The sequence below is a fragment of the Sciurus carolinensis genome, chromosome 12, assembly GCF_902686445.1.
Source record: "Sciurus carolinensis chromosome 12, mSciCar1.2, whole genome shotgun sequence".
NCBI classification, from domain to species: Eukaryota; Metazoa; Chordata; class Mammalia; order Rodentia; family Sciuridae; genus Sciurus; species Sciurus carolinensis.
Genome location: NC_062224.1, coordinates 54,877,176 through 54,889,197, shown reverse-complemented (window position 1 = coordinate 54,889,197; position 12,022 = coordinate 54,877,176). Strand labels below are relative to the sequence as shown.

The window sequence follows — 12,022 nt, the reverse complement described above, 5'->3', positions numbered from 1 at the left end:
GTCCAATCAGAAAACATAGGTTTTGACATTGGCTGCTTCTAATTAGCTTCATGGTCTTGCACACACACACACACACACACACACACACACACACACAAATCAATCTCAAACTCAAAAAGTGTACAATTGTTGCATGTGAAAAATAAAGAGGATCTTAACTGCTCTGCTTCCCTGTCAATGTGTAAAATACCTTAAACCAGCAACACCACAAGCACATGAGTAATGTGATATTGTACCACAGCTACATCACCACTAGGCAATAGGAAATTTTCAGCTTTATGGAAGCACCATTGAATATGATGTGGTCCATTGTTTATTAAACATTGTTATATGGTGTGTGATATATTTCCTTTCAGTGACTAGATGAATTCCTGCAATATCTCTGCAACAACACAAACAGGCCCCACCCTCATAATCTCCACTGTTGAAGTGATCTTAACAGGTGCTGGGCTTTGGGTATCTCCAGGAGCAGACACTGAGCCAAGAATTCAAATGCAAGCAATGCAGTGAAAAGTGTAAGGAACAAGGGTAGGTAAAGGGAGAAATGACCAGGTAGGAAAGCAGTCACTAAGTGGTGCATTTAAAACCAGCAATCACAGTGAGAAAATGGCTTTTAATTCACTGGGATGACACTGAAAAATAGTGCAAAGCACCTCACATTCATTCCTGCCTAGAGTGAAACAGCTGAGCTACTGCTCCCTGCATGCCTGTCAGTCCTTGGTTTTAGAGTAATCCAGGGAGGACATGGCGTCAGGCCCTTCCAGCTCCCTATGCATGAGGGCTCCCTGGGTTCCAGATGGCAGTTTAACTGCAGTCTTCTTCCATCAAGGAGGAGGGTGATGACCCTACAGAGCCAGGTTGGATGCCCAAAATGGTAGAGAGAGGGGGGATCATGGTGGAGTGCTGATTACTCCCGCTCCAGTGGACATGTCTGTCAGGCCAAAGATTAAAGATCACACTACCGAAGTGAGTTTGAAATGAAGCACAGGTAAAGGTAAAGTGTATTTTATTTTTTCCACCACACACACAAAAAAAAATATTAAGGATTTTTCAGTCTACCTGTATCGATAGGATGCCATTCATGACAGTATATTTCGACCCAATCTAATAAGTCCATAAATTATGTCTATACGATGTAATGTAATGCAGCTAAGAAAAATGTATTTACATGGAAAAAGATCACAGAAGTGAAAACACAAGTTATAAAATTTTTAGAACAAAGTAGTGTGTGTAAATATGCATGAAAATCTGGAAGAAAAATTTATTTATTGTAAACAAATGAAATAAATGTTGTTTCTCTTTTTGTACATAGAGTAAAGGTATACCATTTATGTAATCATAAATTTACATAGGGTAATGTTGATTGATTCATTCTGTTATTTTTTCCCTTCCCCCACCCCTCCCATCCCTCTTTTCCCTCTATACAGTCCTTCCTTGCCCATTTTTGCCCCCCTCCCTAACCCTAACTCTAACCCTAAAACTAACCCCTCCCACGCCCCATTATGTATCATCATCCACTTATCAGCTGAGATCATTCTTCCTTTGGTTTTTTGAGATTGATTTACCTCACTTAGCATGATATTCTCCAATTTCATCCATTTGCCTGCAAATGCCATAATTTTATCATTCTTTATGGCTGAGTAATATTCCATTGTATATATATGCCACAGTTTCTTTATCCATTCATCAACTGAAGGGCATCTAGGTTGGTTCCACAATCTGGCTATGGTGAATTGAGCAGCAATGAACATTGATGTGGCTGTATCCTCTGTAGTATGCTGATTGTAAGTCCTTTGGGTATAGGCCAAGGAGTGGGATAGCTGCGTCAAATGGTAGTTCCATTCCAAGTTTTCTAAGGAATCTCCATACTGCTTTCCAGAGTGGCTGCACTAATTTGCAGCACCACCAGCAATGTAGGAGTGTACCTTTCTCCCCACATCCTCGCCAACACCTGTTGTTGCTTGTATTCTTGATAATCGCCATTCTAATTGGGGTGAGATGGAATCTTAGGGTCGTTTTGATTTGCAATTCTCTTATTACTAGAGATGTTGAACATTTTTCCATATGTTTGTTGATTGCTTGTAGGTCTTCTTCTGTGAAGTATCTGTTCATTCCCTTAGACCATTTTTCGATTGGGTTATTTGTAGTCTTGGTGTTGAGTTTTTGAGTTCTTTATAGATTCTGGAGATTAGTGCTCTATCTGAAGTATGATTGACAAAGATTTTCTCCCACTCTGTAGGCTCTTTCTTCCCATTGCTGATAGTTTCCTTGGCTGAGAGAAAGCTTTTTAGTTTGAATCTATCCCAGTTCTTGATTCTTGCTTTTATTTCTTGTGCTGTTGGAGTCCTGTTAAGGAACTCTGACCCTAAGCCGACATGTTGAAGCTCTGGACCTATTTTTTCTTCTATAAGATGCAGGGTCTCTGGTCTGATTCTGAGGTCCTTAATCCATTTTGAGTTTAGTTTCATGCACAGTGAGAGATATGGGTTTAGTTTCATTCTGTTGCATATGGATTTCCAATTTTCCCAGCACCATTTGTTGAAGAGGCTATCTTTTCTCCATTGCATATTTTTGGCACCTTTGTCTAGTATGAGAAAATTATATTTATTTGGGTTTGGGTCCGTGTCCTCTATTCTGTACCATTGATCTACCTGTCTATTTTGGTACCAATACCATGCCATTTTTGTTACTATTCCTTTGTAGTATAGTTGAAGTTCTTGTATTGCAATACCCCCTGCTTCATTTTTCCTGCAAAGAATTGCTTTAGCTATTCTGGGTTTCTTATTCTTCCAGATGAATTTCATGATTGCTTGTTCTATTTCTGTAAGGTAAGTCATTGGGATTTTAATTGGAATTGCATTAAATCTGTATAGCACTTTTGGTAGTATGGCCATTTTGACAATATTAATTCTGCCTATCCAGGAAATGATCTTTCCATCTTCTAAGGTGTTCTTTAATTTCTTTCTTTAGTATTCTGTAGTTCTCATTGTAGAGGTCTTTCACCTCTTTTGTGAGATTGATTCCCAAGTATTTTATTTTTTTCAAGGCTATTGTGAATGGGGTAGTTTTCCAAACTTCTCTTTCTGAAGATTCATCACTTATGTATACAAATGCATTAGATTTATGAGCATTGATCTTATATCCCGCTACTTTACTAAATTCACTTATGAGTTCTAAGAGTTTTCTGGTGGAATTTCCTGGTTCCTCTAAGTATATAATCATATCATCAGCAAATAGGGATAGTTTCAGTTCTTCTTTTGCTATTCGTATCCCTTTAATTTCTTTGGTCTGTCTAATTGCTCTGGCTAGAGTTTCAAAGACGATATTGAGTAGGAGTGGTGAAAGAGGGCATCCCTGTTTGTTCCAGATTTTAGGGGGAATGCTTTCAGTTTTTCAGCATTTAGATTGATATTAGCCATGGGCTTAGTGTAGATGGCCTTCACAATGTTAAGGGACGTTCCCACTATCCCTATTTTTTCTAGTGTTTTGAGCATGAAGGGGTGCTGTATTTTATCAAATGCGTTTTCTGCATCTATTGAAATAATCATGTGATTCTTGACTTTAAGTCTGTTGATATGCTGAATTACATTTATTGATTTCCTGATGTTGAACCAACCTTGCATCCCTGGGATGAAACCCACTTGATCATGGTGCACTATCTTTTTAATATGTTTTTGTATGCAATTTGCTAAAATTTTGTTAAGAATTTTTGCGTCGATGTTCATTAAGGATATTGGTCTAAAATTTTCTTTCCTCGATGTGTCTCTGTCTAGTTTAGGTATCAGGGTGATATTGGCTTCATAAAATGAGTTTGGGAGAGTTCCCTCCTCTTCTATTTCATGGAATACTTTGAAAAGTATTGGAATGAGTTCTTCTTTAAAGGTTTTGTAGAACTTGGCTGAGAACCCATGTGGTCCTGGACTTTTCTTTGTTGGTAGGCTTTTGATGACTTCTTCTATTTCATTACTTGAAATTGGTCTATTTAAATTGTGTATGTCCTCCTCACTCAGTTTAGCCAATTCATATGTCTCTAGAAACTTGTTGATATCTTTGAAATTTTCTACATTGTTGGAATATAGGATTTTCAAAATAGCTTCTAATTATGTTTTATATTTCAATCGTGTCTGTTGTGATATTTCCTTGTTCATTCTGAATTTTCGGTGATTTGGGTTTTCTCTTGTCTTCTCTTTGTTAGTGTGGCTAAAGGTTTATCAATTTTGTTTATTTTTTGAAGAACCAATTATTTATTTTGTCGATTTTTTGTATTGTTTCTTTTGTTTCAATTTCAGTGATTTCAGCTCTGAGTTTAACTATTTCCTGTCTTCTACTACTTTTGGTGTTGGTCTGTTCTTCCTTTTCTAGGGCTTTGAGCTGTAGTGTTAGGTCGTTTATTGGTTGAGTTTTACTTCTTTTATTGAATGCACTCCATGAAATAAATTTTCCTCTAATTACTGCTTTCATAGTGTCCCAGAGATTTTGATATGATGTTTCTTTGTTCTCATTTACCTCTAAGAATTTTTTAATTTCCTTCCTAATATCTTCTGTTATCCATTCATCATATAATAGCATATTGTTTAATCTCCAGGTGTTGGAGTAGTTTCTGTTTTTTACTCTTTCATTCATTTCTAATTTCAATCCATTATGATCTGATAGAATACAAGGAAGTGTCTCTATCTTCTTGTATTTGCTAACATTAGCTTTGTGGCGTAATATATGGTCTATTTTAGAGAAGGATCCATGTGCTGCTGAGAAGAAAGTGTATTCACTCTTCGTTGGATGGTATATTCCATAAATGTTGTTAAGTCTAAATTATTGATGGTGTTATTGAGTTCTATGGTTTCTTTGTTCAATTTTTGTTTGGAAGATCTGTGCAGTGGTGAGAGAGGCATGTTAAAATCACCTAGTATTATTGTGTTATGGTCTATTTGGTTTCTAAAATTGAGAAGGATTTGTTTGACATACATGGATGAGCCACTGTTTGGGGCATAGATGTTTATGATTGCTATATCTTGCTGATTTATGCTTCCCTTAAGCAGTATGAAATGTCCTTCTTTATCCCTTCTGACTAACTTTGGCTTGAAGTCCACATTATCTGAAATGAGGATGGATACTCCAGCTTTTTTGCTGAGTCCATGTGCATGGTATGTTTTTCCCCATCCTTTCACCTTTAGTCTATGGGTATCTCTTTCTATGAGGTGAGTCTCTTGCAGGCAGCATATTGTTGGATCTTTCTTTTTAATCCAACCTGCCAGTCTATGTCTTTTGATTGATGAATTCAGGCCATTAACATTCAGGGTTATTATTGAGATATGATTTGTATTCCCGGGCATTTGGTTCATTTTTAAAATTTTATTTATATATTTATTTTTTTGACACAACTTGGTTCCTCCTTTATTTGACAGTTCCTTTAGGATATTTCCTCCCTTTGCTGATTTGCTTCTTTGTTTTTCATCTCTTCCTCATGGAATATTTTGCTGAGAATGTTCTGTAATGCTGGCTTTCTTTCGTATATTCTTTTAGCTTTTGTTTATCATGGAAGGATTTTATTTCATCATCAAATCTGAAGGTAAGTTTTGCTGGTTATAAGATTCTTGGTTGGCATCCATTTTCTTTTAGGGCTTGAAAAATGTTATTCCAGGCCCTTCTAGCTTTTAAGGTCTGGATTGAAAAATCTGCTGATATCCATATTGGTTTCCCCCTGAATGTAATTTGGTTCTTTTCTCTCACAGCCTTTAAAATTCTTTCTTTATTTTGTATGTTAGATATTTTCATTATAATGTGCCTTGGTGTGGGTCTGTTGTAATTTTGTGTATTTGGAGTCCTATAAGCCTCTTGAACTTGATTTTCCATTTCATTCTTCAGATTTGGGAAATTCTCTGAAATTATTTCATTGAATAGATTGTTCATTTCTTTGGTTTGTTTCTCTAAGCCTTCCTCAATCCCAATAATTCTCATATTTGGCCTTTTCATGATATCCCATAGCTCTTGGAGATTCTGTTCATGATTTCTTACCGTCTTCTCTGTTTGTTCAACTTTGTTTTCAAGGTTAAATATTTTGTCTTCAATATCTGAGGTTCTGTCTTCCAGTTGTTCTATCCTATTGGTTGTGCTTTCTATGGAGTTCTTAATTTGGTTTATTGTTTCCTTCATTTCAAGGATTTGTTTGTTTTTTTTCAATATCTCTAACTCTTTATTGAAATGGTCTTTTGCTTCCTGTATTTGCTCTTTTAACTGTCGATTGGTGCGTTCATTCAATGCCTGCGTTTGCTGTTTCATTTCATCATTTGCTTCCCTTATCATGTTAATTATGTACATTCTGAACTCCCTTTCTGTCCTTTCTTCTGCCATGCTGTCATTGGATTTTATTGATGTAACATCCAGATTTGTTTGAGGCATTTTCTTCCCTTGTTTTCTCATGTCGTTCAGGTATCAGTGGACTGCTGAGATGTTGCAGATTTCCTCTATTGACTTATAATGTCCCTGAAGATTGCTAGTGTATCCCCTCTTATCCTTCAGTAGCCTGAAGTCTTGGAGGAAGTTGATAATGTGGTGCTCCCCAAAGAAGCTGCCTCTCTAGGAGTGGTGTTCTTCAGGTGGGGTATATTCCCTGATAGTGGGCAGAGTTGCCTCCACTTGTTGACCAATGGTCATCCAAAGGGGAACTAGGCTATGGGCTGAGGCAATGCCTGTTTGTGCCTGTGTCTCTGGTTTTACCATCCTTGTGGGAAAACCTCACCCAGCAGGGAAGATTCACCCAGTGGGGAGGTCTCGCTGGTCAGTTCCCCTCCTAGAGGTACCCCTCAGTCCACAACTACCACCTGGGCAGGGCAGCCTTCCTAGGCAACATTCCCAGGGTCCCAGACCTTCCTCCTGGGCCTGGGAGCCTCACCCTTCGCAGACAAGTCTCCTTAGGTTGCCCCTCCTCACAGAAGCTGCCTGCGGTCCTGGAACCTTCACTCCACCCCTCAGCTTGTCTCTGTGCAGCTCTTTCACCAAAAGGCTCCTAGGTCCCCGAACTGTGCTTTGCACCTAATTGCCTGGCTATGCGACCCCTCCTCTGAGCAGCCACCTGGAGCCTCGTACATATGCTCCGAACCCCAGTGACCCACCGCTCACCTCTTCCTCCAGGCAGCCACCTGGTGTTCTGTGTGGGCGCTTGAAGACCAAGCAACTCACTGCACACCTCCTCCTCCTCAGGACAGCTCCCCCTCCCATTGTTCAGGAGGTTGCTCTGAGTCCAAACAGCTCGCCACCCAGCTCTTCCTCTGGCAGCTGCTGGAGCCTCGGCAGGTTACTCCAAAACCCAGCGTTGTGCTGCGCGGCCTCCTCTGCAAATTTCCCCACTGTCCATGTTCACTGCTCCAGCGGGGAGAGGGGTATCTTGCCGCCTGGGCAGGGCAGCCTTCCCAGGCAACATTCCCAGGGGCCCAGACCTACCTCCTGGGCCTGGGAGCCTCACCCTTCACTGACTAGTCTCCTTAGGCTGCCTCTCCTCAGAGAATCTGCCCGCAGTCCTGGAACCTTCGCTGTGCCCCTGAGCTTGTCTCTGCAGCTCTTCCACCGAAAAGCTGCCTAGGACCTGGGACCCTGTTCTGCACCAAATCGCCTGCCTATGCAGGCTGTCCTCTGGGCAGCCACCAAAGCCCGGCGGTTTACTCTGAAACCAAGCGCTGTGCTAAGCAGCTTCCTCTGCAAAGTTCCCAGTGGTCTGTGTTTACTGCTCCAGCGGGGGGAGGGGTGTCTCACCGGGCAACTCTACTTCACAAAGTTCCCTGCATTCCAGGGCTACCGCCCCATCCGGGATGCCTCCCCAAAGGGAGAGACTCACCCAGCGGCTTTGAGTTTGTCCCAAGTCACTCACTATCTCCTCTTTTGAATCCTGAGTCCTGGAGCAACATGAAATGCAGCTGCCCTCCAGTCTGCCATCTTGAAAACTCCTGGAAGAAAATATTTATATACACAATGTAAATGTTAGCAAGGTTTGTCTTTAGGGGTAGGTTTCCCTGTGATTTTAATTTCCTGCTGATGTACATTTTCTAATTTTCCAGTAATAGACCTGGATGACTAAAAAAGACAGCTTCAGAATAGGACAAAATAATCAGACCCCAAAGGAGGGTCAATAAAATAATTTTACTGAGAGTAAAGTCACTTTAATCCAGAAATATCTACATGACATATTCATTTTGAAGAGTTTTCTGCTGATTGCTTTGATGCCAGATATATACTAAGTTTTTTTTCCTTTTGCTGTAGTCTCTCATTTTTCCAGTTTAATTCACTTTTGGTAGAAGAAAACTGACTAGAACCCTGTAAACACACCTCAACCATGCATTTTCTTTGCCAGAGGTTTCTTAAGCAGAGATTGAGTAAAGAGGTGAAATCAACACTTTTGAACTTTATTCTGTAAGCACGATCGTATTTAAAGCAACATTAATGCCTTTTCAGTTATCTGTGAAGGAAGCAACAGAGGTACAAGAATGAAGTACTACAGATCCCAATTTTGTAATCTCTGAACAGATTGGGTGTGGTTATTGTTCTTTTCCTCTGAGGTTGGGAACCTGGTTCTTGTAGCTTTCCTGGCTCACCTCTCCAGGTCCATTTCCTCCATTTCCTTTCTTACACACCACGGCAGGCACTAGGTAACCTCTGCTAGCATGCTTAGTCTGGACATATTTCTGCACTTGAAGAATTCACTCAACACAGAGAGGCATAAATAAGGGGGCCTATGGCTTTAAGTCCATTCAGTGAGAAGTCTCTCTGAAGATCTATTTGTCTTTCATAGAGAAGAGTTAGCATCCATTTCTCCTCCACAATGATTAGTCAAATTAGATTAATTATCTAGAATAAAAATGGACTTGTACTTTTGCTAGTAATGGATTTCTAGTCCAGGCAGCTTTACAAGTATTAATAGCATACTAGTTCCTTGGCAGATGATAATCATTAGTGAGCAAGTAACTCTATCCTCTGGAGATGATTTAACTTTGTCACTATGTAGTAATCTTTGTCTTAATGTTATATTGAGGCAGAGAAAATTTTTCTTTAAGTCTTCTTATGAAGCATAAGAGCTTCAAGAGTAAGTCACAGAAAGGGCTTTTCTGTTTTAATTGTGTGTGGGGGGGTTGCTTTTATTTTTTTAATGTGGATTCTGAACTAAATATAGTAAAATTCTTTTAAAACTTATTTTGAGGGCCCTTGTGGGAAAATTATTTTGAGAAGGAGCTCATTAGATGCAAATTCTTTTTAAAGTGCAAGCTTCTTTCCAAGCTTCTTTCTCCCTGGTACTCTTAGCTCAGTGTTGTTCAAATGAAGGACTGGCCTTATTTATTGGTAGGGTAGGCTACTATGTATCCATTGCAAATTTTTGAAGGGCTCCCTCAGTAGCTAAGAACTTTCTTTAATCCTGAGACTGCAGTATCTGTTAAGTACATCTACCCTGGGAGAAATAAGAGTATTTCATCTATTTAATGGCAGTCATTCATGCTAAGATTTTAACCCATTGGTCACAGCTGAGTAGCAAATGACAATTAGTCACAGACAAAAAATGAAAGGCTACCCTCACACAGCCCTGAACTGTGAGCATTTGCCTCCTTAAACTTGTCGCAGTATGTACCTCCCTTGTTTCACCCTAATTCTGGCCCTGACATGTAGGTTATGCTTATCAAGCACTTTCGCCTACATTGTCTAATTTGGTTCTCACTACAAACTTAGGAAATAAGCAAATAAAATGGCCTAAATTGATAGGGAATCTGAATTTTCTAATACAGTTCTTGAAGCTGATAGTTAAACTGTGACCAAAGCTCTTCTTGGGGCCGGGGGTTGGGACAGGTGTTGCTAGGGATGGAGCTCACATATGCTGGGCAAGAGCTCTACCACTGAGCTACATCCCAGCCCCAGAGCTTGATTTTTTTTTTTTTGGCGGAGCTGGGGATCGAACCCAGGGCCTTGTGCTTGCAAGGCAAACACTCTACCTACTGAGCTATCTTCCCCAGCCCTGAGAGCTTGATTTTAATGCCAAGCTCTGTCTACTAAATCATGCTTTCCCCACAACCCAGAATGAAAGGAAAACCACAAAAATGGGAAGGAATGGTAATAAAAAGGTGGCAGTAACAACAAACTCCACAATTATAACTCATTCCTGGCACAGCCCTGTGTAGGAAAGGGAAGAGCCATCACCCTGAGGGATTTGAGGTAGAGGGGCAGCTTCAAAAACAGAGATAACTCAGAAGAAAAGGGAGATGAGCAAGGTGAAGAGAGGAAGCAGGAGGGGGAAATGGAAGAAGGTGCCTAAGAAATTAACATAGAGTATAATTGGTCATCAGGGTAAAATTACAGAAGATAATCAAGTTCTAAGGGCCAGTATTAGGTACATTTGGTGTCAACACATGAGGGGAAATTAGTGGCAAGACTTTATTAGACAGGTAAATAATTTGTCCTTAGTTATCTGTCACATTCTAAGTTTTATCTAAATAATGGCTGCATTTTTATGTGGTTGTATAATTCTGATGTGTACATGGGTTGAACATATTTTCATATTTGCTCCACATTTTTCTCCATGAAATTAACACATATTATACCAGATAAGCAACATTTCCTGCTAACAAGGATTATTATTCAGAGTGTCACATTCCACAAATTGTACTTTCAAATGATGATTCAGTGTAATTATAGGCAATATGCAGGTAGATACAGGAAATGATGTTTCTAGAAGTCACTCAGACAAAATGAAATTCTAAGATTCCATAAAAGGAAATTGCTATCATCTTCAAAAAGTGTGGTAAGAAGGAGAAAGAAAATGCAAGAGGTCTTGATACAGAAAGTTTTAAAAGAAAAAAAGTGTATTGTCAATGGAATCCAGAAATAGCTTTCTGAAAAGTAGATTTTGCTAGATTTTATTTGACCCTTGGAATCCAAAGTTAAATACTTATTCAAAAAAATAGTTGCCCCTTGGATCAAAGAGAATAAAAATATATAATAGATTTCTTTAAAAATTTTACTCAAATGAGAAATTAAGAATTTATCTCAATCAAAATTAAATATGTATAAAAAGAAAATATGAATTTAATATTGTCCCTCTTATTGTGAATGATAGCAGTGGTTCTCAAAGTGTTGTCCTATAACCTGCATCATCAACATCACTTAAACACTGGTTGGAAAGACAAATCTAACTGGGTGCAGTGGCACACACTTGTAGTCCCAGGTACTTGGGAGGCTGAGGCAGGAGGCTGAGGCAGGAGAATCACTTGAGCCCAGGAATTTAAGGGTTCAAGGTCAGCCTGGGAAGTATAGCTGGAAGTAAGGAAAGAAGGAAGAAAGAGGGAGGGAGGGAGGAAGAGAGGGAAGAAGGGAGGTAGCATGGCCATTAATGGGAAGAAACTTCATTAGATACTCTGAGGGTAGAGCCTAGCAATGGGGGCTTTAATGAATCTCAGGTCATTCCAAAGCTTGAGAACCACTACATTATAGAATCACCTGGCAGGTGCTGAATAGAAAACTGTTAATGAATTTACTGAATTATTAATAAAAATTCAGTCATCCCTCAGTATCCATGGAGGATTGGCTCCAAAAACCACTACGGATAGCAAAATCCATGGATGTTCAAGTCCCTTCTATAAAATGAAATATTATTTGTATATAACATACACACACCCTCCCATATCCTTTAAATAATTTCTAGATTAGCTATGATATTAATACCACAAAAATGTATGTAAATCATTGTTATGCCATATTGTTAGGGAATGATGACAAAAAATGTTCAGCACAGATGCAGTTGAATTTTTTTTGAAATATAGGTGTTGAATATGCAGATGCAGACTCTTCAGATACAGAAGAGAACTTTCAAAATCAAATTTTCTAATCCTAGTGTATTCTGCAGTTGACATCTCTTTAAATATAAGAGCATAAATATCTGTATCAAAAGTTTGATGTTAGAACTCATATTCAGAAAGTAACTGGTTATAATTATTTATAAATTGGCAGGCAGAGAAAAACTTAATTCCAAGTACAAACAAACTTTAATTTTTAG

General features: G+C 39.1%; 1 non-coding gene across 1 annotated transcript; it reads right to left on the bottom strand.

Annotated features, from left to right (window-relative positions):
* Nucleotides 1-9,910: 9,910 nt before the first annotated feature.
* Trnaa-ugc (transfer RNA alanine (anticodon UGC)) lies at nt 9,911-9,988 on the bottom strand. The gene has a single exon. It is a non-coding gene; the product is annotated as a tRNA-Ala (tRNA).
* Between the last annotated feature and the right edge of the window lie 2,034 nt (nt 9,989-12,022).